The sequence below is a fragment of the Ursus americanus genome, chromosome 9, assembly GCF_024610735.1.
Source record: "Ursus americanus isolate L20-20 chromosome 9, mUrsAme1.1.p, whole genome shotgun sequence".
Lineage (NCBI taxonomy): Eukaryota > Metazoa > Chordata > Mammalia > Carnivora > Ursidae > Ursus > Ursus americanus.
The window spans coordinates 53188718-53214513 of record NC_142135.1 but is presented as its reverse complement, the minus strand read 5'-3'; the positions used below and the strand labels follow the sequence as shown (position 1 = coordinate 53214513).

The following is a 25796-nucleotide window of genomic DNA, read 5'->3' as shown; positions in this document are numbered from 1 at the left end:
TGCAAGATACAGATTTTAATAATAAACTGTTAGTTGGTGGTTCTCTTATTTCCATGCCTTTTTCAATCTCATTTACTGTATAGAACACTGTCACGGAGAAAGCAAAATTTCAGTTAATTGAAAGCGTTTTCCACCTGAATGCAGGTTTGAGATAATGGTCCTGCAACATCTTCACTGGGGCTTTGTGAAGTCACTATTTCACCACAAAAACTAAATCTGACACTGAAATGATCTGATGCTGAACAGTTCATTGAATAAGTGGTGGAAGGTTGGCATCTTGGTTATCATTAAAAAAAAAAACCCAAACAAACACTAACTTGTTCAGGCCAAAAATTTAAATGTTTGAATTTCCCCTTAATAAATAAAAAGGAAAATGAAATAACATGGCAGTACAGTGTTATTTTTTTTTTAAAGATTTTATTTATTTATTCGACAGAGATAGAGACAGCCAGCGAGAGAGAGAACACAAGCAGGGGGAATGGGAGAGGAAGAAGCAGGCTCATAGCAGAAGAGCCTGATGTGGGGCTCGATCCCAGATCGCCGGGATCACACCCTGAGCCGAAGGCAGACGCTCTACCGCTATGCCACCCAGGCGCCCCAGTACAGTGTTATGAAAGCAAAGGAATTGAGTTGATCTCAAAATGTTTGAATATAAAATTAATGTTTTTTGTACAATTTGATAACTTTACTCAGAGCTCTCAGGCAGCCTTTTATCACTTTCAAAACGAATCAAAAAGCTCTAAACATCATCCTCAAAGTATGCTGGTCACTCGACCTTCCCCTTCCCTTTGTTTGTTTGTTTTGGGAGTTTGGACTATCACTTATATCTAAATCATATTTTAAGAAGTGAATTTGAGCTTTGAATCCTAACTAGTTTCAATCCCACCTCTATGATTTACTAGCTATGTGATTTAGGGTAAATGACTTAACCTCTGTGAGTGGTTTCTTGGTATTTAAAACAGGAAAATCACAGAGCTGTACCAACTGAAGAAGAGACCATAAAAGAGAACTTAGTGCAATATCTGAAACACTGTAAAGGTTAATAAATGTTTCCAGTTTTTGTCCTTTTTATTCTCATGGGCAATTTACAACCAGACCTCATTATCACAACTTTTCCCAAATGTTTATGAACTCTTTTCCTCCTTCTCCCACGTTGGTTAAACTAAGCTTTGAAATGACCCTGAGCCTCACGGGAAGATGTCTCTGTGCAGGTAATGCCGCTGGTGGGAGAGGTTGAAGCCAACACAAAGCGAAGTTATAGGGCTTTGATCTGGCAGTTAGCTGTGGGAATTAGACTTAGCTTCTATTTTTAACTCTGCAAGTAGTTGATTGGATGACCTGGGAAAAGTCAGTTGGCAATTAATTCTGCATCTTATTTTTTTCTGAATTTTACCGTGTGTCTAATCACTCTTGTCACTAACTCATTATCAGAAATGATACTAAGGTTGTTGTGACTAAGGTGTTAATGTCAGAAGCAAGTGACAGATAAAATGGGGAGGCTCCCTTACTTAAAAGCAACAGCTGACTTTTTCTTCCTTCCTTCCTTCCTTCCTTCCTTCCTTCCTTCCTTCCTTCCTTCCTTCCTTCTTCTTTCTTCCTCCCTCCCTCCCTCCTTTCTTTACTTTCTTTCTTCTTTCTTTCTTTTTCTTTCTTTCTTTCTTTCTTTCTTTCTTTCTTTCTTTCTTTCTTTCTTTCTTTCTTTCTTTCTTTCTTTCTTCCTTCCTTCCTTCCTTCCTTCCTTCCTTCCTTCCTTCCTTCCTTCCTAATACAGTGCGGAAGTTCCTGGGAGAGAACAACTTTAATTTATAAAGAATTGTTAACATTCACTTCCACTAACCGAAGTCTTTGAAGAGCCCGCTAATTATCTAACAATTGAAGACGTTTCTCATTGTTCGTATCATTAAACTGTCTAAAAGGAAAATTAACCTGTAACTCCATTGTATATCATATGCCAATGACTCTTTTTGGTATATGATATCTTTCTATTTTACTGAAGCTCAAATAATTTAGAGAGAACATATAAGCATTTTAATATTCAGGGTCTTGTTCATTACTAGGTGATAGTGATCAGACTTGCTCAATAGCAACACCTTTAAACTGAAATAAAAACATCAAGCCTTAATTATTGTGAAAACTTAAGTAGAAACACCACCTATAAAAACTGCATTGTTAATACACACGCACATGCGTTAGTATGATGAATTTTCGGGCTTAAAAAGTACATAATTTTACATTTTTTAAAAAAAGATTTATTTATTTATTTGAGAGAGAGTGTATACATGTGGGGGTGGTGGTTGGTTAGGGACAGAGGGAGTGGGAGAGAGAGAATCGTCAAGCAGACACTACTGAGCACAGGGCTTGATTCCATGCCCCAATCCCATGTCCGGACCAAGATCATGACCTGAGCTGAAACCAAGAATCAGATGCTTAACCAACTGAGTCACCCAGGCACCCCACTAGTTTAGGAATTTTAATTCAATATGTAAATATGCTAACTTCTGTTGAAATTTCTGTAACTTTAGGGTCAAAATTAATTTGAAGGTTATTGGTGTTATTTTTCTGGTTTCTTATAACTGCTGTCTCAAATAAATGCATTACCAAGACAAAAATATCCCTGGCTTAAAGTTTCTGCCCTATTAATCACATACTGGGATGTCTCTTGGATATCAGTAAAATGATTTATTTTAGAGCGTAGCCTATGAAATGACTTGCCACTTGGCAGGCAACCTTCAACAGTAAAATATACCTGATATTCCAATTTTCCAAATTCATTTAATCACACAAATGTGATCTTAATAAACGATAGGTGACTATTAATGTTTAATCATTCTCCTTATGCCTTTTACCAGTTATTAACAGAATATTAAGTAAGCAACAGTTCTATAGTATTTATTAAGATTTTTATTTAATCTCAAGTGTAATCCATATTTCCTTTTTTTTAAAGATTTTATTTATTTGAGAGAGAAAGAGAGTGAGCGACAGAGACAGCATGAGCTGGGGAAGGGGCAGAGAAGCAGGCTCCTGCTGAGTGGGGAGCCTGACGTGGAGCTCATTCCCAGGACCCTGGGATCATGACATGAGCTGCAGGCAGATGCTTAACCAACTGAGCCACCTTAGGTGCCCTGTAATCTGTATTTCTATAGTACTTTTATATCTACCACCTCACTTGAGAAAGAAGCTTTCTAGGGCTTTTATGTCAGCTTCTAAGTGGAGCAGTCTTTATTTAACATTTTTCACTGAAAAATACTAAATAAAAATTTACATGGTCTAATGAAATGTAAATATTAGAAAATATGAAACATTTGAAATATTCAAATACACAAAAACAGGGATATACTTGAAAACACGAATTTTTAATGTATTTAGGTTATCTATGCTGAACTTTATGTCATTCATCTACATAATAGCTCACACATAACCTTCGCTGTTAATTATTTTAAGATCCTTAAAGTAGGAAACAATATAGAAACTAATTAACTAAAATTTCCTCTTTGAGAAATGTTAAGTGAGAAGAGAAGAATGTTAATAAATAAAGCATATTGGTTTGAATATCACATACATAGAGGAAAATGTTAAATCAATTATCAATAATTAACTTAAGAAATAGAAAGGGTGACCTTTGCTTCCTCTCAATACCAATCTCATTTGGTATTTCCAAACTCATTACAATGTGTATGTATTACTTAAGTGTTTAAGAAGAAATGTGCTGGTTTGGATGTGTTTTGTAACATTTAAACATTGCTGAGTTTTGCTGAAATGTTCAATTTTTATATAGATTTCTGGAAATCCACCTTAGAGGAAGGGAAGTTTTCCCTCATCCTGAAATAATTTTTTTTAAAGTACTATATACTTTCAAAACATTTTTTATATCCATTTTCTCATTGAATTATCCTAACTCTCCAAAGTTGGTACAGCAACGATTATCTTCATTTTGCAGAGGGGAAAAGCTGAAGTTCATGAAGTTATGCAGTTTGCCACTTAAGCAGTACATAGAGTTATTAAGTAGCAGGGCCAGAATTCAGACTAGCTTCATGCCCCAGTCAATCTAGTGCTTTCCTAGATGCTACAAGAACTGAATGTGTATAAGCGTAAGCAGAAAAATGGAAATAGGCTTAGATCTGTTCCTACTTATAAATTTGCCTGTAGACCTCACTGGAACCTGAACCAGGAAAATCTACATGGATTACTTTCATCAACTCAAAGAGGTGGTCATGTTAAATAAGCTTCTAGATTTAATTTAAAAAAACAAAAAAACAACTATATTGTTTTTTTCACCATATTCCAGTTTATGTTTTGCCATTATCAACTTCTTTTCTGGAGAACCATGCCTTCTACTTAAAGGATTGCATTGCTTAATAAACATTGATGATGATAACGGCTTATTTGGGTTAAATAATATACAAATCTAGTTTCATTGACACAATGCTAATATTCATGAGGTTATATCATTTTATTTACACACACACTTATCTAGGTGAAAGTCAAATAGTAATTTTTCCTTCAAACCAGAACATTATTTGTATAATTTGCCACCTAATTGGAGCACTTGGCCATATAATCTATCATTTTAAAAGTTAATAACTAAAATTCACAGCAAATTCTCTTCTGTAACTACATTGGACACTTTTATTGCATTTCTACTAGGTTTCTATTAAGTATAAAATTATTTTAAACAAGTCATTTATAAGATCTGCCTCAGTATTTTTATGCTTCTGAAATATCACCACTATAATCTGCTTTTTAAAATAGTCTGACACCTACCAAGTACTCTTTCACCTCCTACAAGAAAGCAAGAAAAAGAAAGCATTTATGTTTTTAATTTTAGTGAAGGGTTCTTGATTTAAGAATTAGTCATTTGCTGTCATTTGAATTTCAACTATTCTGTAAGTACTTGAGGTTCTTTTTGTACGACTTTTCTGTAGTTTTCACATATATTGCCATTAATTTCATCTTTTGCTTGGGATTAATAAAATCATAAAGTTTATTTTCTACTATTTCTTATTTCCCTTCATTTCAAATACTCAGTGTCTTCTCAGAAACAACATTATGGTTTTGAACTGAATATCAATAACAGATAATACCAGGAAATGGTGATTCTGGTTTTCAGTTAAAAAAAAAAATAAAATGAGAAACTAAAGGAATAGTTACTATAGCATTTTCCCCCTTCCATTTAACTAATCAGCCATTCACATCAGTGAATATTAAATTTTGAGACTATGGATCCAAATACTAAATATTTTACATATTCAGAGAAGTGAAAAATAATACTTACTTTGCTTACTCTGTGCTAAATGCTGTTCTAAAACCAAATAGATTCCCCCTCACAACAACGCTAAGAGGTAGACACTATTATTACCTATTTTACAGATAGGCAAACAGATAGACAAAACGGTTAAGTTATTCATGGTCACACAGCTAGTATTATGGTACAGATAAAGTATTTAAAACCAGTTTAAAGTATCTAAAACCTGTTGTTGCAAGAGTCCACATTCCCAACCCCTATAATGAATATAAGGGTTTTGATCCCTACTATTTGTTATATGCCCATTTACTAGCTTGTGGAAAGAAAGGGAGGGGAGTAGGGGAGGAGGTAAAGAAGGAAGAGCTGAAGGCAGGAGAGATGTCAAAATTCTGCCAGTTTGTTGAAAACTCTGTGCTACATAATGAAGTTCAATTTAGGGTTTTGTAGCATTTTCAACACAATAAATAATTTTAAATTTTCTCAAGTGAAGTCTCTGATAATAGTATCAGATGGAGACAGCCAGTGAATTTCTATTTACTAATAATCATAATCGAAATGTTATGGCAGTCTCAGACTTAGAACAAAAACAATTCTGGTAATTTTCACAGCAATAAATCTATCTTAAAATTATTACCAGGGTTTTTTCGCCCTCAGCACTCAGCTTATTTAATTTTAATTTTTAAAAAAGCCCATAAATTTTAGTAAGATTTTAAGTTAGGCTTAAATCGTAGGAAAATTTTTAAAGAAAGTTTAGAATCTGTAACAAAAGGAAAGCACCCTCTTCCCATCCCATGCCCACCTTTGTTCATTTCCACCAGAATTGTTCCATCAAGAAAGGAGGAATTATTCTGATTGGTCAGATTTAATGGACTGTTCACTGAACCCATTTTACTGTTACTGTATGTTTAAAGGTACCTAGCAATGGTTCTCACATTCTTACTTGCCTATAATTTGATCCTGTGAGAGCAGATAAGTGGAGTAAGGATCTTTGAAACCTAGATCTCTGTTTCCTCTCTCTTGCATGCCTTGCCACAGGGGGTGCTTAATCCAGTAGACAATGGACCCTTCTGTCTTTTATAGGCTGTTTCCATGCAGATGAGTCAAGCTCTATTTGAGCCTGGAAAATCTTACATACTCTCTTGTCAACTTCTTGCTTCAGTACGTACTCAGAAAATGGTAACACGCCTCAAGTGTTTACCCTAGCTCTGAATTCGGGCTTATCAGGAAGTAATCCCAAATCTCAGATGTGTTCTGTATCTTAATAGATAATTTGTATTTGTAGTTAACATTTACTCTGGATTATTCATATGTTCTTGTGCAATTAGTAACTATTTCTGTCTTCAAGTGCTTAAAACCAGGATAAGCGTGGATTTTAATCAAGGTAGTTTAGAAACTATATTATTTGTTTGTTATGTACTAGCCACTGTCCTAAGTACTGCTGGGAGAGTGCTAAACAGTGGTTATAAACCACACTAATTTTCAGCAATATTGTTAAAAAAGGGTAAAATTCAAACAGGAAGGGGGTACAGAAATCTTAAGCAAAAAAACAAATCTCAGCTTTAATATGCATGGTTGGCATTTTGGAAGTTTAAATCTAACGCAGGAAGTTTAAAATTGATGATATATAGTCAGTCTAGTTGAGCTTTGTTTTATTTAAAACAAGTAATTTTTTTTCAAACAAAGTTGGCAAATCTTTAATAGTAATTATGCAACTTTCCAGTCTCTTCTTTTTTTCTTTTTTCTATTTTATTTTTAAGCAATCTTCACATGCAATGTGGGGCCTGAACCACAATCTGGAGATCAAGAGTTGCATGCTCCCCCAACAGAGCCAGCCAGGTGCCCCTATAGTCCCTTATTTTTTAAAAAAATAGGGTGCCTTGGCTTATGACCTGTGGCCATTTTAATATTTTGAGAAACTAACCTTTAGCATTTTGAAAATTAGGTTTTTTCATTAATGAAAATTATAATGTTTGTGCATCAGTTTATTTCATGCCTCCAAAATGGGATAAAACTTTCCAATTTTAAGTCACAAACCAGTATGTTGTCTATTGATTCTAGGCTTCCAAATTTTATCATAAGAAATGGTAGGTGAGAGGAATCTTCATCTTGAAAACACCCAAATTTGAATTCTGAAATTTATTTTGATTGGTTAGTGATGTAGGGCAAGACATTAGGGTTCAAAGCCAATGGCCAAGAAAGACTTCTTGAGACCTCTTTGATGCAAAAGATGGTTTTATTAAAACAAGGGGACAGAACCCCTTGGCAGAGAGAGCTGCCCTGGGGTCATGAAGAATGACCCATTATATATTTTCAAGTTGGGGGTGGTTGGGGATAGGGTAAGTCTTCAGGTATTTTGGAAACAAGGTTTTCAGGATCCTGAAGGAGATAGCTATTGTTAGGAAACGTCATTTATTACTGTTTAGTAGAAACTCAGTCGTGAGTTCCTTCCGATGTATATCAGTAGGTCATATACTTGGGGGATGATTGCCAACATGTATCTTGAGGGGTAGAGATAAAGGAAGTTTCCAAAGGAATTTTTTAAAATTTAATTTAATTTTTAATTATTAATATATATTATTTGTTTCAGGGGTATATGTCTGTGATTCATCAGTCTTACACAATACACAGCACTCACCACAACACATACCCTCCCCAATGTCTATCACCCAGCCACCCCATCTCTCCTACCCCACTCCACTCCAGCAACCCTCAGTTTTTTTCCTGAGATTAAGAGTCTGTTATGGTTTGTTTCCCTCTCTGGTGTCATCTTGTTTCATTTTTTCCCTCTCTTCCCCTATGATCCTCTGCCTTGTCTCTCAAATTCCACATATCAGTGAGATCAACAGTCAACAAAACCAAAAGACAACTGACAGAATGGGAGAAGATATTGGCAAATGACATATCAGATAAAGGGCTAGTATCCAAAATCTATAAATAACTTGTCAAACTCAACACAAAAAAAACAAATAATCCAATCAAGAAATGGGCAGAGGACATGAACAGACAATTCTGCAAAAACATCCAAATGGCCAACAGACACATGGAGACGTGCTCAACATTACTTGGCATCAGGGAAATACAAATCAAAACCACAAAGAAATACCACCTCACACCAGTCAGAATGGCTAAAATTAAGTCAGAAAATGGCAGATATTGGTGAGGATGTGGAGAAAGGGGAACCCTCCTACACTGTTGGTGGGAATGCAAGCTGGAGCAGCCATTCTGGAAAACAGTATGGAAGTTCCTCAAAAAGTTGAAAATAGAGCTACCCTATGACGCAGCAATTGCAGTACTGGTTATTTACCCCAAAGATACAAATGTAGTAATCTGAAGGGGCACCTGCACCCCAGTGTTTGTAGCAGCAATGTCCACAATAGCCAAACTATGTAAAAAGCCCAGATATCCATCAACAGATGAATGGATAAAGAAGATGTGGTAGGTGTATACACACACACACACACACACACACACACACACACACACACACACACTGGAATATTATGCAGCCATCAAAAAATGAAATCTTGCCATTTACAACGACGTGGATGGAACTAGAGTGTATTATGCTAAGTGAAATAAGTCAATCAGAGAAAGAAAATTATATGATCCAAAGGAATTTTTATATGTTAAAGTAGACTTACAGGATCCTGGGGTTTGGGCCAAGATTGCCTTTGGCCCTTAACAAAGTATTAATATTGAGGCAGTTGAGTTCCTAGAGGAATGTCACTCTGCCTGTTTCAAGGACTTGTCAATGGGCTGTAGGTAGTAAGGAAACTTAATTTTTCTTCTGCCTTTGTTTTCCACATCAGTTAGTAGATATTGGTGTCACAGAATCATATGCAGTGACAGGGCATGGTCAAGTTTTTATCAGCATTCATCTCGCACCAGGTTTTGAGAACTTAGTAGTTTTTAAACTACTTTTTCTCCTGACAGGTGGTCTCCGACTCTAAAAATATCTTGACTTATTTATGCATCATTCATTCAAAAAATAGTTACTGATCACATATACTATTCCAGATACTGTACTGGTCACTGGGGAGTCAAGGATGACTGAAACAGTTGTGGTTCTCAAGCATTCCCCAAGGTAATGAGCCTTTGCTTCTTATTCTTCAAGTGACATCAATTCTAAGCAACCAAAAGTAACAGGGATTTGAGTACCATTCAAACGATCATTAAATGTAGATTGGGCCAGATGATTTTTCAAAAACCAGGTTTAATTAAAGAAAGTACAAGAATGTTCTTTGGGCTTTCTCCTTGATGAGCAGTTACCTATTTATCCTTGGGATGTAGTAATAGAACTCACTGAATAATCCATCAACTCCAGTACTATGGTATCCAAAATGAATGATATTTTCTCCAGCCATTGACTTCCAACACACAGCCAAGGCATTTTAACTTTCCTTGCCAAAAAATCACCAGTAAACAACAATGATGGTAGATGTTGACTATTTACTCTCATGGCGCTGAGAAAATTAGTGAGCTACATTTCACTACTTGTCAAGCATTTTGACATCTTGGAACAGAAAGTGCTGTTTAAATGTAAAGAGCATTTTCTGTAGAACTGCTGTTAGTCATCCCTGTGAGGAAATGACCTACCAAGTAATAGACCAGAGTATAGGAGAACTGCCACAATACAAGATTGATTTCTGCTAAAGAGACCTTAAAGTAACTACGTGTTTCAATTTGTGGTTGTTTACAATCATTTGTAAATTACCACGGTAAAAGCCCAATATAAAAAACTATTTGGATTCACCTTCCAACACAATTTCCTGGGCATTCCCACCTCCTCCTCCCTCCCCCCCCCCCCCCACCTTTTCTTTCTGGCTCTGTCTCTCTCAGACCAGGAGAGGGTGGGACTCAGGATTTAATTGAATCAGGAGATCAGAAGGCTTGTCAAAACAATGATTTTGGGGCCCCACCTGGAAATTTGCATTTCTATAAAGTTCCTAGGAAATACTTTTGCTGGTATACATTTGATGAACCACTGCTCAAGTTAAAATGGGTTTGGAGATTCAGGAAGAGGAATGAGAGACCTCTGAAAACAGCCTCTGTCTTGTTTAGGGAGCTGTCCAAGTTGTTGGGAAGATAATTGCTCCTGCCCTGGGGAGCCAACTGAAAGTAAATGGCCCTCCTCTGAGTGGGTGATTGGCCTAGGGCAGCCAGTACAGCACTCCTACTCTTCCCATTCTTAAACCAAGGTTTACAGTTTAATAAGCCATTTAGCCTCTCTTTACTCAAGTTCTTCCCAAATTCAAAGTAGTAATGGTAATTTCTCTTCTCTGTTATTAAAAAATAAGACAAAGCAAAACAAAACACAAAAATCCTAATGGTACTTTCCCTACATTGGCAGTTCTTGGGATTTATTCATCTATTACTCTGATGTAGTTTAAAGAAAAAAAGCTATAAAAATTTAGTAAAATCTCTCTCTCCATGAAGATTTTAGGCTTTTAAGCCTAAGTATTTAGTTAAAAATAACAAATACGTGTTCTTTACTTCCTGGGGCTAGACATTTCCTTTTCTCTCTCTAAGAGGGAAGAGCTACCAGGGTACAAGTACTTAAAGAGACTCTCTAAAAAGCCCTATCTAATCTGTACCCCCTCCACCGCCACTGGCTCTCCACTTTACTATTCTTTTTAAGGTTTCCACAGCAGGAACACCAACCTCCTTGCTGTGCTTTCAAAACACAGCATTCTCCCATACAAAGACCCTTGCATTTACAATTTTATCTGCTGAAAATGTTCTAGAAAATTCATATGCCTACAACTAGAATTTTATATGTAGGGTATAGTAATAGGATTAAACTACCCTCAAGTCTCTGCTCGAATGCCACCTCCTTAGTGAGGGCTTGATCATTGTATAAAAAATAACTTTTGCACATGAACATGCAAGTGCAACATTTCCTCTTGCACACATTAACACATACATGCTCTTATCCCATCCCTGATATATTTTTCTCCATACATTTGTCTCCATCTGACAGACAATATATTTTAGTACTGGTTTATTTATTGTCTCCTTCACAGCTAGAATGCAAAGTCCATGATGGTAGGGTCTTGGTTTTTCATTGTAGAACCTATAATAATCACTTGCATAGAAGAGCCACTCAGTAAATATTTCTAGAATGAAAGAAAGAAAGGTGATATATTCTTTTTTTTTTTTTAAGTTTTATTTATTTAAGTGATCTCTACACCCAATGTAGGGCTCAAATTCACAACCCTGAGATCAAGAGTCAGATGCTGTACCGACTGAGCCAGCCAGGCGCCCTGAAAGGAAATATATTCTTACAATAGATTATTCACTGAAAATTTTGACATCTCTTGTGCTACTTACTCAAATGGCTCTTACACTTCAGTTTTACTTAACCATTGGCTGTTCTTTAGAAGCACCATTGCTCATTATGCATGCTATTGCCTCTGCCTTAAATGTTCATTTCTGAACATTTTTGTTGTTTTTCACACTCGTATGTTTTCTTTAAAAAATGAACCAGATGTCCTGTTTTCCAAAAGTATTTCATGATAAACTTGTTCTTTCTCTGTGTCCCCCTTCTAACCCTAACCCTTATCCTGGCACTTAACCTACTCATTATATTGTCTGTCTAGTTGAAAGTCATGCCAACTTTACTATGAACCACTTGAAAACAGTGTCTGTTCACTGTTTCTAGCATCAAAAGCACAATGCCCGAATGCCTGGCACATGGCAACTACTCATAAATGTTGAATAAATGAACAACAATCCTTTTTTTTACCCCCTCATCTTGTTAAGATACTCCTTGTTGCTTTACACTTCTAAAATTGCCCTAGGATATGAGAGTAATAAGGAATGTTCCTGAAAGAGAATAGATAATTATGACAATAACCAGTCTGAAGATCAGCTAAGTCCAAGTTTCAAAACTAGAGTAAACCCCAAACAAGGACAAGAAGAGAGGCATCCAAGCTCATTTAGAGAGAGGTGGTAAGATGCTGGTGTCTACACTGCCATGAAGAAAACCACAGCCATGTGAAGCTTCTAATACTAATGAAAGCGTATCTCTCAGGTATGTGGTAGTAGATCATGATAGAACTCTTCGGAAAACCTGTTTCTGGACTTTACCTCATCAGGCATCACTTGGTGTGTGCTGAGGTAATACATTAATTTTACTATGCAATTGGTTTTGAAACTATTCCCCTAGGGGGAGACAGATTCCGTCTTAGTCTGGTTTTCCTGCTTCATCAAAATACTACCAACTGGGTAGTTTCTAAACAACATATTTATTGCTCACAGTTCTGGAGGCTGGGAAGTCCAGGATTAAGGTGCCAGCATGGTCACCTGCCAGTGAGGGTCCTCTTTGGAGTTCATGAGCCGGTACCTTCTCTCTATGTCCTCATATGGTAGAAGGGGCAAAGGATCTCTCTGGCTCCTCTCTTATAAGGCACTAATCCCATTCGTAATGTTCCACCCTCATGACTTCAGAAACTTCCAAAGGCCCCATCTACTAATGCTATCACATCAGACATTAGGATTTCAGCATACAAATTTGGTAGATACACAGATACTCAGACAATAACAGATGCTTAAGGGTCAAAGCTTGTTCTAAAGTTTGTAGCCTGGGAGATAGGCAGAATCTGGAGATGTTCAGCTGGTATGTAACTTAGTCTTACATGTTTGAAGATGGTAATGACCCATCCCAGCAGACAGATTGTGCACACAATTGAGAAGAAACAACTGTGCTTTGTGTTTGCCTTGGCAGAAAAGTGTTGCATCTGTTTCTCCTATTATCTATGACTATATTATGCATAATATTAACAACACACTTAAATACAGGAAATCTGAACCAAAAATGATAGACAAAAAAAAAGGAAATAAGGGAAATAAGGTGAGTGAGTATTGAAAGGCAGAGGTGGTCTATTAGTAGGCCTGGAAATCAACTGTAAGTAATTTAAGTTGATTAAACACAGCATAGAAAATGCAGAGGAAAAGGTTGGTGAGATCAACTAACAGGCAAAGCAAATAGTTTTCTCAACAGTAACATTTTTGCTATATCAGAGAAGAAAGGCTGTACATGATAAGAGATTGAGAAAATAAGTACACCAATTCCTTTCTCAGAAGGCTAGAGCTAAGGTGAAAATGAGAACTCCACTTCAGTGTAAGCAAGGAATCACTGTCAAGAAATGACAGTTGTATAGAACAAGAAAAACTCAGAGGCATGAACCAAGAGATAAGAACTTGCCTGGTTTATTCATAAATAACTGGACTCAATTTACCTTGGTTCTTATATTTCTTGGGAACTGGTAAGTATATTCTCACTGTAGTACTTGTTGTCTCTCACCTGCGTTAAAATGTGCAATATTCAACATCAATAACTGACTACTTAGTTTGTCCTGTATTTCTTGAACCAATTATTTTAAACCAGCAGTAAATAAGCTGTGGCTTCCAGGCCAGATCCTTGCTTGAACTAAGAATGATTATTATGTTTTTAGACAGTTGTAAGAAAAGACAAAGAGAAAAAAAGCAGAGTAGTGGATAGAGACCTAGATAGCTCACAAAGACAGAAATATTTGTTGCCTGGAGGGTTTAAATTTTTAGGGATAAAATTAATATTCACATTCATTTTATATATGTAAATGAATATAATAAATAGATAATGAATAACAAAAGAATATTATACAGCTATAATGAATGTGAAGATTTATATATACACAATTCAATATATTGTAGGAGAACAATTTTGTCTTATGCGTTGTACAATTTCATATCCTATAGGGTGGACTGCTGGATAAGAGAAAGAGAAAAAAATATTTACTAGTTTCATAGTTCATTAGGGTCAAGAAGAGAGAAGAATGAGCCAAGTTCACTTCATTTTTGCAATTATAACATCACGAAGAAAATGAAGTAAAAAATGTAAACCTGATTGTGAGAGATACATAGAAGGAATGAATGAAAAAGGCAATGAAAGGGTATAAATCACTTCTTTGAGAGCTCTAATGGTAGGAGAAAATTAAGAAATAGTAATGTAGGTCCTGTGGGTATTGGTAGGTTGTCTTTCAATCTGAGATTTCTCTGCTATCTCTGCTGCTGTCCCTGCCCCAAACAAGTGTCAGAGAGGATGAGAAGTCTATCTTCAAAGCTCTTGCTAAGAGAGACGTTGAACAAATAGACCCACAGAAACACGTAAATGTATATCTATATCTCTTTTGGGTGGTAGTGTTAAATAGCTTCTTCTGTTTTTGTGTGTAAAACACTTCAAACATGCTTCCTCTACTTAGATGCCCATAGGGCCAAGCCAATTGGGCCAGGTCACAGGTAAGAGAAGGAAGACGCCTGTGGCAAACTGGAGAGATTGTGCCCTTCCTAAAAGAATTAAAATTATATTAAATTCAAAGAAAAGAAATAAAGCATTTAGAAGTTTTCAACCTATTCTCTCTTTTCTATCAACCTCACCTCTTTTTTCTGGCAGCCGAAGGGGAAGGAGGACGCCTTTTAGTTGTTACCTTTCTTGAAACAGGTCAGTCTAACCTAATTCAGCCTAACCTCAACATTCTTGCATTTCCCCTGTGAATCCATCTACTATCTCCATCTAACTTTCCAAATTCCTACTGATGACAATAGTCACCATTCTTAGTCACCATTTATTGAGAACTTAAATACATACTAATTTATTTTTTCAGTGGCATTTAACCCTCATAAGTATTGCCCACATTTATCCAAATAAAAATAAAGAGACTTAGAGGAGGTTAAGTAATTTGTCAAAAGTTGTACAGTTAGCAAGTGGACAGGTCTAGGATTCAGGCACAAAGGGTTCAACCTCATGCTCTTAACCGTGAAGTTTAACCCTCCTGGAAGAAGTTAATCACTATTCAAGGGAAATGAGGGGCAGGTGCTGGCTCCCTTTGTACAACAGCTGCCAGAGGGGAAGGTTTAATGGGAAAGTATTCCCACTGAACTTTTCTGTTTCTTTAACGATTGTGTTAAACAGTAACACATCCTTGTTAAACATAATCACTCTCTCTTTTTTTAAGTAAGCTCTATGCCCAACATGGGGTTGAACCCATGACCCCAAGATCAAGAGTCACATGCTCTACCTACTGAGCCAGCCAGGCACCCCAAACATAATCTCTTTTTGATTCAAACTTTCTAATTACTTCAGAAACTTCAGTGAGTAATTTACATTTCGTACTTTTTGTCTTTAACTTTCAGGACTTTTAAGAAAGGATAATACCGCTTTCTTTTAAATGGGCAGATAATTCTGTAATTTTCTCTATATATTTTAATGTGAACTTTTATTAAAGTATTGCAAATTACCAACTGTAGTATACTTTACATAAATATATCACTTTCCTCAACATTGACTTAATGTGAAATATAGCTCATATTTTTTTCTGGTTAGTCCAGAATTATTCAAATGATGAGTGGCAAAGACATGTTTTAACACTGGTTTTCACTAACTCTAATTTCCATGTTCCTCATGAATAAACTAAGTTTTCTTTATTCTTATTTTCTCACCTCTTCCGTTCAATTGAAATTTGGATTTTTCAAATGATTCCCCTACCATTTCCAACAGAAATTTAGCTTTCTCTTTCTCTAGTGAAAGAAAGCCAATCTGCTTCTTACATTTATGTCACTTTCTGATTATTATTCTACCTCTTTGTCCTCCCCAAATTTGAACTTAATGTTAGGAAGTAATGTTGGCTATCTCTGTGTTTCAAGCCACTGCTGTATCCTCCAGAAACAGTGCCCACTTAACACCTTCCTGAGAGGTCAACTGTGGCTCACCAAACTCCTTATCATTTTTATAGTTTCGTCATTTCTCTCTATGCCATGACCTCATTTTTCATCCATATCTCAAAATTCAAACTTCTAGGGCTCCAGTGCAACAATAATCAGGGGTCTAATGAACTTGAGAAAACCAGAAGTTCAAATATTGTAAGCATTAGTAATATAAAAGTCTAACTCCTATCTGTTCTGCAAATTAATATATAGCTAATATTAAAATTTGTAGTCTGCTTTTTTCCAAAATGTATTATATGCCTATTATACACCAGGCACTGATTCTCTTGTTTCCTTCTTTTCCCAATTAGTGACAATTTTAAAAAAACAATTTGTTTTCCAAACACTGAGTGACAACGTAGGTTTAAAAAAATGCTGTGGTATATGCTGTTAAACAAAATACAACTGAGCAAATTTGAAGATCTAATTGGCTTTATTCAACAAGCCATGAATCAGGCAGCATCCCAACTAGCAAATAGAAGGGAACTCCAAGAGCTGATGGAAAGGAAAGATTGTTAAAGGGATAAAGGGGTAGAACAGAGAAATCATAAACAGGAGAAAGGATTATTTCAGGTACGGTGGATTACCTCACTAGTGCTGACCAGGCAATTTCAGACTGACTGGTTAATTATATTCCTAGGAGAGGTTGAAACTGCAGTTAGGTTAGGTCGATTATTATTAAGTCTTGGTTTACTGACATAGGGCTTAGCCCAGGTAACTCCTTTTTGTGTGTGTTGTTTTTTTTTAACAGTACCAAATACCCAGTTGTCCCTCCTTCCCATCCTTACTTTTATATCCCCACTCCTACTATCATAGTTTAAATTCTGTTACTTTTCACCTTGGCCCTCTTACCTACTTACTTACTATTTTTTCCCTATCTGTTAATCTTCTAAAATACAGTAATAACAATTGTGAGGAATGATGTACATAATTAGATGGCCGCTTGCTTCGCTTAAGGACACTTCAAAGATGCAGAATATTGGAGAGGGGTCCCTCACCACCTGCTGACTTATGCCCAAGGTCTCAGAAGCTGGAATTTCTACCTTCAGAAATGGGAGACCCAGCACAGAGGTGGAATGAGAAAGTGCCATCGAAGGGCTTATGAACCTTTTGATGACTTCTCAGAAAATGTATATATACATATACATGGGCACAGAATTTTCAGTGTGATTTCAAAGAGATTCTCAGAAACCCTCTGTGTCTTGAACACAGGGGAAAGAACTCTTGTTCCAGACATTCTAAAATTTACTTTTGAATAATGTAACACAACTCTTTCAACACAAATCTGAGAGCTGTGTACTTGGACCAAGTTGTTTATATCCCTTATAGTACTGTTTCTGCCAAGTTGCCCCATCTGCTTTTGGCTTGCATAATACACAACAGCAAGAATTTCTTTTCTACTCGTAAAGGTTTTCTTCCATCCCTTATACCTAGACTATACAAATGCACACAATGTCTTACATATTATTTCATAGGTTACCAGATGCTTGGAATCCAGCGTAAAGTTCCATGGACTAGGCTAACAATGATCTATAAAGAATAAACTAGTTCTTTGTAAACCAGACTCTATATATTTTTCACACTCCCTGTTTCCCAGTTTTGCTCTCTTATCATTTCATAAATTCTTTTGGTGTTTCTTCTATGTCATTTGTACTAATATGAAACAAAACAAGATGTTTTTATTTTGTCTATACCTTCAGAAAAGTGTTATAAATTAGGCCTAGAGGCTAGCATGGGGGTGCCAGTGATAATCAAAATGAGAAAATCTCTTAATGGATGTGGTTTTCCTCCTTCAGTTACCTGGAGATTGTTTTCCAGTGCTAAAACCAGAACATACTGAATTTAACTCTAATTAAGAGAACGAGTATTAACTTTATTATGATTTTGTTTCCTCTAACATTTCTCTGTCATTTCATTGACCGTAGAAAAATCCAAAATACACTCCTTAGCCTAGCACTTCAGGTACTTCAACTGTTCCCACCTATTGCTACAGTTCCAGCAACTCTTCTACACGTGGGCCCATGCTGCTGTCAAACCACACAAGCCTGTCTTCTTCTTTTTTTTTTTAAGATTTTATTCGGTTTATCAGAGAGAGAGAGAGAGAGAGCACAAGCAGGGGGAGCACCAGGCAGAGGGGGAAGGAGAAGCAGGCTCCCCACTGAGCAAGGAGCCCAATATGGAACTCAATTCTGGGATCATGACCTGAGCCACAGGCAGACGCTTAACCGACTGAACCACCCAGGCGTCCCCAAGCCTGTCTTCTTCCAAGTGCTAGTGAGTTTCCTAATCTTTGTGCCACTTTTCATTCTACTGATTATGCCAGGAATTGATGTTCTCAGATGCAGTGCCTATTAAAAACATCATTATAACGTTATAATACATTAGACAAAAAATATTAAATGTCACCTAAAGATGGCTATGTTATTATAAAACTGGTATATATGTATGAATATATATATTCATAATCTTTCAACACTAACCTCACCTTCTACATTCTCATAATACTTAAGATATGCTTTGCTTTATATTTTTTAGGCCATTGTATATAGTACTCTCTCTACCTGGAATTTTCCTTCCTCCATATTTCATCTGCCTGTTATCCCTTTCCCATGTAATGACTTTATTTGGGGAAGGCTGGTTTCTACCCTTCTCATGAGTTCCCCTCGCATCCTATCCAACTTCTATTATATCACACCCTATTGTACCTCCCTGCTCATTGTCTTATTTCATCACTGTGTCCCCAATGCCTATATAGCACCTAGCATGTAGAAAGCATCAAATGAATGAAAGTTGGTGATATTGAAATATAGGTATAATTGGGGGCACTTGGCTGGCTCAGTCAGTAGAGCATGCAACTCTTGATCTCAGGGTTGTGGATTCAAGCCCCACATACAGCATACAGTTTACTTAAAAAAATAAAATACAATAAAACAAAAATATAGGTATAATTGGTTTTGAGGAGTTAAATGATACTAGTTATTGAAAGTCGTAAAAATACTTATACCTTTGACCACCTACTCCAGGAGTCAAAAATTTAAATGCTTTCAAGGGTCACACAAGTAATGTAAATGTACAGTGTGGCCTGAGGGAGGGTAGTGGAAACAGGATACCATATATGCCTCACCTAAACATATTCAATTTCACCTTTTTATAAATACTGTAAATACAAGCCAAACAAATCATAACCCTTGTCTCACTCTTATTAAATTGTACTAAAGAGGGGCGCCTGGGTAGCGCAGTCGTTAAGTGTCTGCTTCGGCTCAGGGCGTGATCCCGGCGTTCCAGGATCGAGTCCCACATCGGGCTCCTCCGCTGGGAGCCTGCTTCTTCCTCTCCCACTCCCCTGCTGTGTTCCCTCTCTCACTGGCTGTCTCTCTGTCACATAAATAAATAAAATCTTTAAAAAAATTGTACTAAAGAAATAATTCCTTAGAAGAAAAATGCATATTCATAATAATATTACTTGTGAATTTATCTGTAAAAAGGGGGAAATGATCACGAATTAAATAGCTAGTAATAGAGAACTTATTAAATTAAATGTGGATTATATCCACTAAATGTCATATATTCTTTAATATTAAAATAATCCCCCAAACTATGTACTAAGGAAAATGCTTTCACTATTGAAAATAGTGGAAGGGATAAAGGAAGACTATATGTTTGCTATAATTGTGACCATGTAAAAATGTGCATCCTTGTTAAAAAAGAAAGGATTATGCAAAATGAGTATAGTTATATTAGGGTGCTCAAAATAGAAATGATTTTTTTAAATTTTTCATTTAAATTCAAGTTAGTTCACATATAGTATATTATAAGTTTCAGGGGTAGAATTTATTGATTCATTAGTTGCATATAACACCCGCTGCTCATTACATCAAATGCCCTTCTTAGTCCCCATCACCCAATTACCCCATTCCCCACCCACATCCCCTCTAGCAACCCTCAGTTTGTTTCCTATAGTTAAAATCCTCTTATGGTTTGCCTCCCTCTCTGTTTTTATCTTATTTTATTTTTCCTCCCTTGCCCATATATTGATCTGTTTTGTTTCTTAAATTCCACATATGAATGAAGTCATACGGTATTTGTCTTTCTTGGACTTATTTCACTTAATATAATACCCTCTAGTTCCATCCACGTCATTGCAAATGGCAAGATTTCATTCTTTTTGATGTTGAATAATAGTCCTGTGTGTGTGTGTGTGTGTGTGTGTGTGTGTGTATACACCACATCTTCTTTATCCACTCATCTGTTGATAGATATCTGGGCTTTTTCCATAGTTTGGTTGTTGTGGACATTGCTGCTATAAATGTTGGGTTGCATGTGCCCGATTGAATCACTATGTTTGTATCCTTTGGATAAATACCTAGTAGTGCAATTGCTGGGTTGTAGGGAAGCACTATTTTTAACTTTTTGAGGAACCTCCATACTGTTTTCCAGAGTGGCTGTACCAGTTTGCATTCCCACCAACAGTATAAGAGGGTTCCCCTTTCTCTGCATCGTTGCCAACATCTGTTGTTTCCTGGGTCATTAATTTTGGCTATTCTTACTGGTGTGAGGTGGTATCTCATTGTGGTTTTGATTTATATTTCCCCAATGTCGAATGATATTGAGCACTTTTTCATGCATCTGTTAGCCATTTGTATGTCTTTGGAGGAATGTCTGTTTGTCATCTGTGAAGAGTGGCAGTTTGACTTCTTTGCTGATTTGGATGCCTTTTATTTCTTTTTGTTGTCTGATTGCTGAGGCTCGGACTTCCAGGACTTCCAGTACCATGTTGAACAATAGTGGTGAGAATGGATATCCCTGTTTTGTTCCTGACCTTAGGGGAAAATCCCTCAGCTGAGCTTTTGAGGATGATATTTGCTGTGGGTCTTTCATATATGGCTTTTATGATGTTGAGGTGTGTCCCCTCTATCCCTATATTGCGGAGGGTTTTGTTTTTTTTTTTTAATCAAGAAAGGATGCTGTATTTTGTCAAATGCTTTTTCTGCATGCATTGAGAGAATCGTGGTTCTTATCCTTTCTTTTATTAATGTGGTGCATCACGTTGATTGATTTGATATTGAGTCACCCCTGCAACCCAAGAATAAATCCCACTTGGTCATGGTGAATAATCGTTTTAATGTACAGTTGGATCCTGCTAGCTAATACGTTGGTAAGAATTTTTGCATCCATGTTCATTAGGGTTATTGGTCTGTAATTCTTCTTTTTAGTGGGGTCTTTGTCTGGTTTGGGGACAAAGTAATGCTGGCCTCACAGATTGCGTTTGGAAGTTTCCCTCCCATTTCTATCTTTAGGAACAGTTTCAGAAGAATGGGTATTAATTCTTCTTTAAGTGTTTGGTAGAATTCCCCTGAGAAGCCATCTGGTCCCAGACTCTTGTTTTTGGGAGGTTTTTGATTACTGATTCAATTTCTTTGCTGGTTATCAGTCTGTTCAAATTTTTTATTTCTTCCTGTTTCAGTTTTGGTAGTTTATATGTAGGAACGATTTTTTTTTTTTTTTTAAGTTCAGCATTTAATTATTCTGTTGTTTCCCAGTCCCAATCTCTGGAGAAAACTTTTGAGACAATCTTTCAGAATCTTAGAAGATGATACCTAGCAAGCAGAACCAGGTTACTTTGGGTAAGAATTAAAGAATATGAATTGTGAGCTAAGCTAGAAATATCATTGTCATAGCAACCTCCAAAGATTTCATAGAAAAGGCATGGCTTGGGCTTTTTTTTTTTTTTTTTTTAATGGAGATGACAAACAAGATCCCTTTGGAAATAGTTCTGATAAGATACAGTAAGTTTGAGAATGAGTTTTACTGAAAAATTGTGATAAACTGCCATAACCGTAAGATCAAAAGTGAGAATCCTTAGTTTAAGCTTAGCACATTTTGTGTACTGATTACGTTTTAGTGATGTAATGCTGATGTGATGCCAATCTTCCCTGCATATAATAATTTATTTTTTAATAATATTAATAATAATATAATTCTATAATGATAATAATGGTTATTCTTAATTAAGCTTAGTTCTTCTTGTCAAGAGGGATTTGATGTATTTTTCTAATTCTTTATAAAGACTCAATTATGTGTTATCAGTGTTCTTCTGTGATACTTTTTGTAACCTCCTGGAAACAGAGGCCTATGGAAATATTGTCACCATCAGTGGAAATTGTTATAGCTTCTTCCTTGGAGAGGGTGTATTCCATCAGTCTCATTGCCTCACTTGTTAAGCTGATTTGCCATCCTAAGTGACAAATCTTTTCCACATCCAAGCTTCCTGCAAGGATTTATATATTTAATCCCATTCTGTTTGAGTTTATATCAAGAATGCCCCTTAGATTATTTTATGAAGACTGGTTTGCTGTAGTTTGCAAAAGCTGGCCCAGCCTACTGGCCATGTGGTGTTTTGAAGGTTTCCTGAATGGCTAATGAAATCCATGGCTTTGTATAGCAACTAATGTACTAAAACTGCTAATTTTTTGATCATGTTAAAAACCATGAAGGTTACTTGACTTCACTTGGAAAATCTGTCTCTCTGATGGCATACTCCAGTGGTGATAACTTTGGCATCTTGCACAAATAAGTACCCTAGATGTATGGCCATATAGTTAAGGAGGAAGAGATTGTCAGTAAATACATTAAAGAGGATAATATTAATTAGCATTTTTTTCAGTTGAGATAAACTTATGTAAATCTGGGTTTATCATAAATAGCAATATACTCCAAGTATCATATTTCTCATACCACATACAAAATGTTGAGTCTAGCTTTCTATGTAACATTAAAACAAAAACAACACATATACATAGTTAAATCATCTATTATCTCAAAGTAAGGACCTGTGCGGCGGCATCAGGAAGCATTATTAAGTGAGCCAAAATTAACAAGTCTTGGGGCTGAGTTTGAAACCTGTGCAATTTAGGCCTCATCTCTGAAACCGGCTCCGGATTATCTTTAGAACTAGTACCTGTCCACTCAGTTTCTAAACGAATTAAATATATACCATAAATATCTCGGTTCTTCTAGCCAATTTATTACGTTTTCTGAAGCCACTGGTAAAACTAACCTTTTTAACCATCTCCTGAGAACAGAGGTCATGTTATAAATAAATGGAAGTGCTGCCTTCTATTTACATTTTCCACAAAATTACGCCTCAGATTTTTAAAGAAGTATTTAGTTCTTATGATAGTGCATGAATGGGATCTGTCCACTCATTCATTCAACACTTACTTAGTGAGCTGCTGCTTGATATAAAAGATCGTTAGTGAGTTAAAAAAAATGTTTGAGGGGTTTCCTGTCCAGGTAGTCATGCAGCTAATCACCACTCATACTGACTTTTTGAATCAGAAAAAAAAAAAAAAAAGGAGTTGAACCAGTATTGTGAAATTTTGCACACAAATGGTCATCGGGAGCAGAGAACGGAAGATGGTATTCACTGAAAAATATGTGACTACTCTATAGTCGAGTAATATGTATCTTAATCATCTACCTTTCAATTTAGGAAAAATTAATCTAACAAATCATTCTGTAAAACCCTTACTGCTTTGACTCAGATAAAACCTGCTGCTAATTTGAGGCTTTCTAAAATTAAAGTCATAAGATAAGTTGAGTAATTAATAACCTTGAAATTTAGGAAAGTGACTGACGTGGACTAGCCAGGATGTTGTTTGCAACAGTTTGATTTATGTAATCTTGCCCTAGTCACTCTTTTAAAAATCAGCCTGACAATAAAAAAAATAAAGTTCTACCTTCAAATATTAGTAAGCCTCCTGATGAAGTTTTCCATATTAATCTGAATTGATTTATAAAATGTGATAAAGGAATAGGGGACATCTAAATTTAGTTTCTTTAATTTACTAAACAGCAGCATACTTTGTCCAATTTACTTAACTTCAGAATTTTCATTTTTACAGTTTAAACCAGGAAAAGCACCTTTATTGGCCTATTTTCTTTTCTAAAATTCTAATATAGGTTGTTGTTAAGTATCTTCATAAAATTATTAATAAAATGTTTTCTAAAGTATCTTACCTGAATATTGAGATCAATAGCTATGAAATAGCTGAAGTTTCTCAAACAATTATAACAAAGTAACAAAGTATTACTTCTAAAGGTATATCTCAGGAAGGATTAAACTGCATAAATATAATGTTTAATGCTCTTTCTCTAAAGATAAGAACTTTCTATCAGAAATATGAAACCTGTTAATAACCTTGGTATGGAACTGAGATTCTCCCTTTAGCAGAAAGCAGTCAGGGCATATGTGAGTGATTTTTTTTTTCCTTTGGCTATGTTCCTAATAATGCATTTCCTATCATGGTCTTATGGTGTTAACAGCATTTAAAGTGTATTCTTAAGCATTTGTTAGTTAAAGAAACTCAACGTAAAGACCCAATCTGGAGGCACCTGGGTGGCTCAGTGGTTATTAAATGGCCAACTTTTGGTCTTGGCTCAGGTCATGACCTTCCAGTTGTGGATCGAGCCCTGTGTTGGGCTCTGTGCTTAGCGTGGAGTCTGTTTGAACTTCTCTCTCCCTCTCCCTCCAGCTCATGGTATCTCTTTCTCTCTATCTCAAATAAATAAATTAAAAATTAAGAAAGGGGCGCCTGGGTGGTGCAGTCATTAAGCGTCTGCCTCCCGCTTAGGGCGTGATCCCTGCGTTCTGGGATCGAGCCCCACATCAGGCTCCTCGGCTGGGAGCCTGCTTCTTCGTCTCCCACTCCCCCTGCTTGTGTTCCCTCTCTCGCTGTCTGTCTCTCTCTGTCAAATAAATAAATAAAATCCTTAAAAAAAAATTAAAAAAAAAAAAGATACAACCTGACCTTGCTGAGTGGTATAAAATTAATTAAAAATTGCACCTCATTGGAATCTAGGGTGTTAACAGGATTTTTTTGCACACTTAGCTCTTCAACTGATTTGTTTTGGATTCTGGATAAATTATTTGGTACCTTGGTTAAGTGAGCTTGTGAAGAAATTTTGATATATACAACCATTTCACATTGAGCTAATAGCTACATTTGCCAAGTATTTTGTGGGAAGAAAAGATTACAGAGCAAAGAATGCTAGGTTTCCTTAAGAGCTGTGCACTGTAAGGTGTACATAAAGACTGGGCAATTACCGGGGAGAAATAGGCCTGGCAATAAAGGGCAAATATATGCAACTCCTTTCTTTTGCTGAAAATCTGTCCCAGTTTCATGCTATTATATATTAAAATAATACTGCGTTTTCCACTAATGAAACTATTATAATTCGTGGGGTATGTTTCCCACCATAGAGTCTGTATCTACAACATATTATAAAGGCCAAAGTATGATTATAAGATATCATACTCCACTCATTAAAGTAGTAAAAATCCCATATATTTGAAAAAGATACACATCTTTATATTAAAACTACATTTCTACTGTATTGTAAATTATAACTACAGAAAATTAACACACTAACTTAATTACCACTTATTTACACCAAGCCTTTTCCCCAAGAAGAAAGATATATGTATATGGGTGTTTGTGTGAGTTAGATGACTAGCATCTTTTAAAAAAACTGTCCAAGAGGGGCACCTGGCTGGCTCACGTAGTTAAGCACCTGACTTTTGGTTTCAGCTCAGGTCGTGATCTCAGAGTCATGAGATTGAGCCCCGTTTTGGGCTCTGTACTTAGGACAGAGTCCACTTGGGACTATCTCTCCCTCTTCCTCTGCCCCCATCTCCCTCTCACTCTGTCTCAAATAAATAAATAAATAAATAAATAAATAAATAAATCTTTTTAAGAAAAAAAACATCCAAGAAAGTTTGGAGTAATGAATTTTCACGTAGCTTGGGGAG

At 36.2% G+C, this 25796-nt stretch overlaps 1 protein-coding gene across 3 annotated transcripts in view; it reads left to right on the top strand.

Moving 5' to 3' along the window:
• PKIA (cAMP-dependent protein kinase inhibitor alpha) overlaps positions 1–25796 on the top strand; it is an 89606-nt gene that overhangs the window by 10070 nt on the left and 53740 nt on the right. The window contains exon 2 of one of the 3 annotated variants that reach the window (XR_015725817.1): positions 9260–9326. The exons of the other annotated variants lie outside the window; for them this stretch is intronic. The gene's annotated coding sequence lies outside the window, so the exon portion shown is untranslated. The remainder of the gene's footprint in view (positions 1–9259; positions 9327–25796) is intronic. 3 annotated transcript variants of the gene reach the window in all.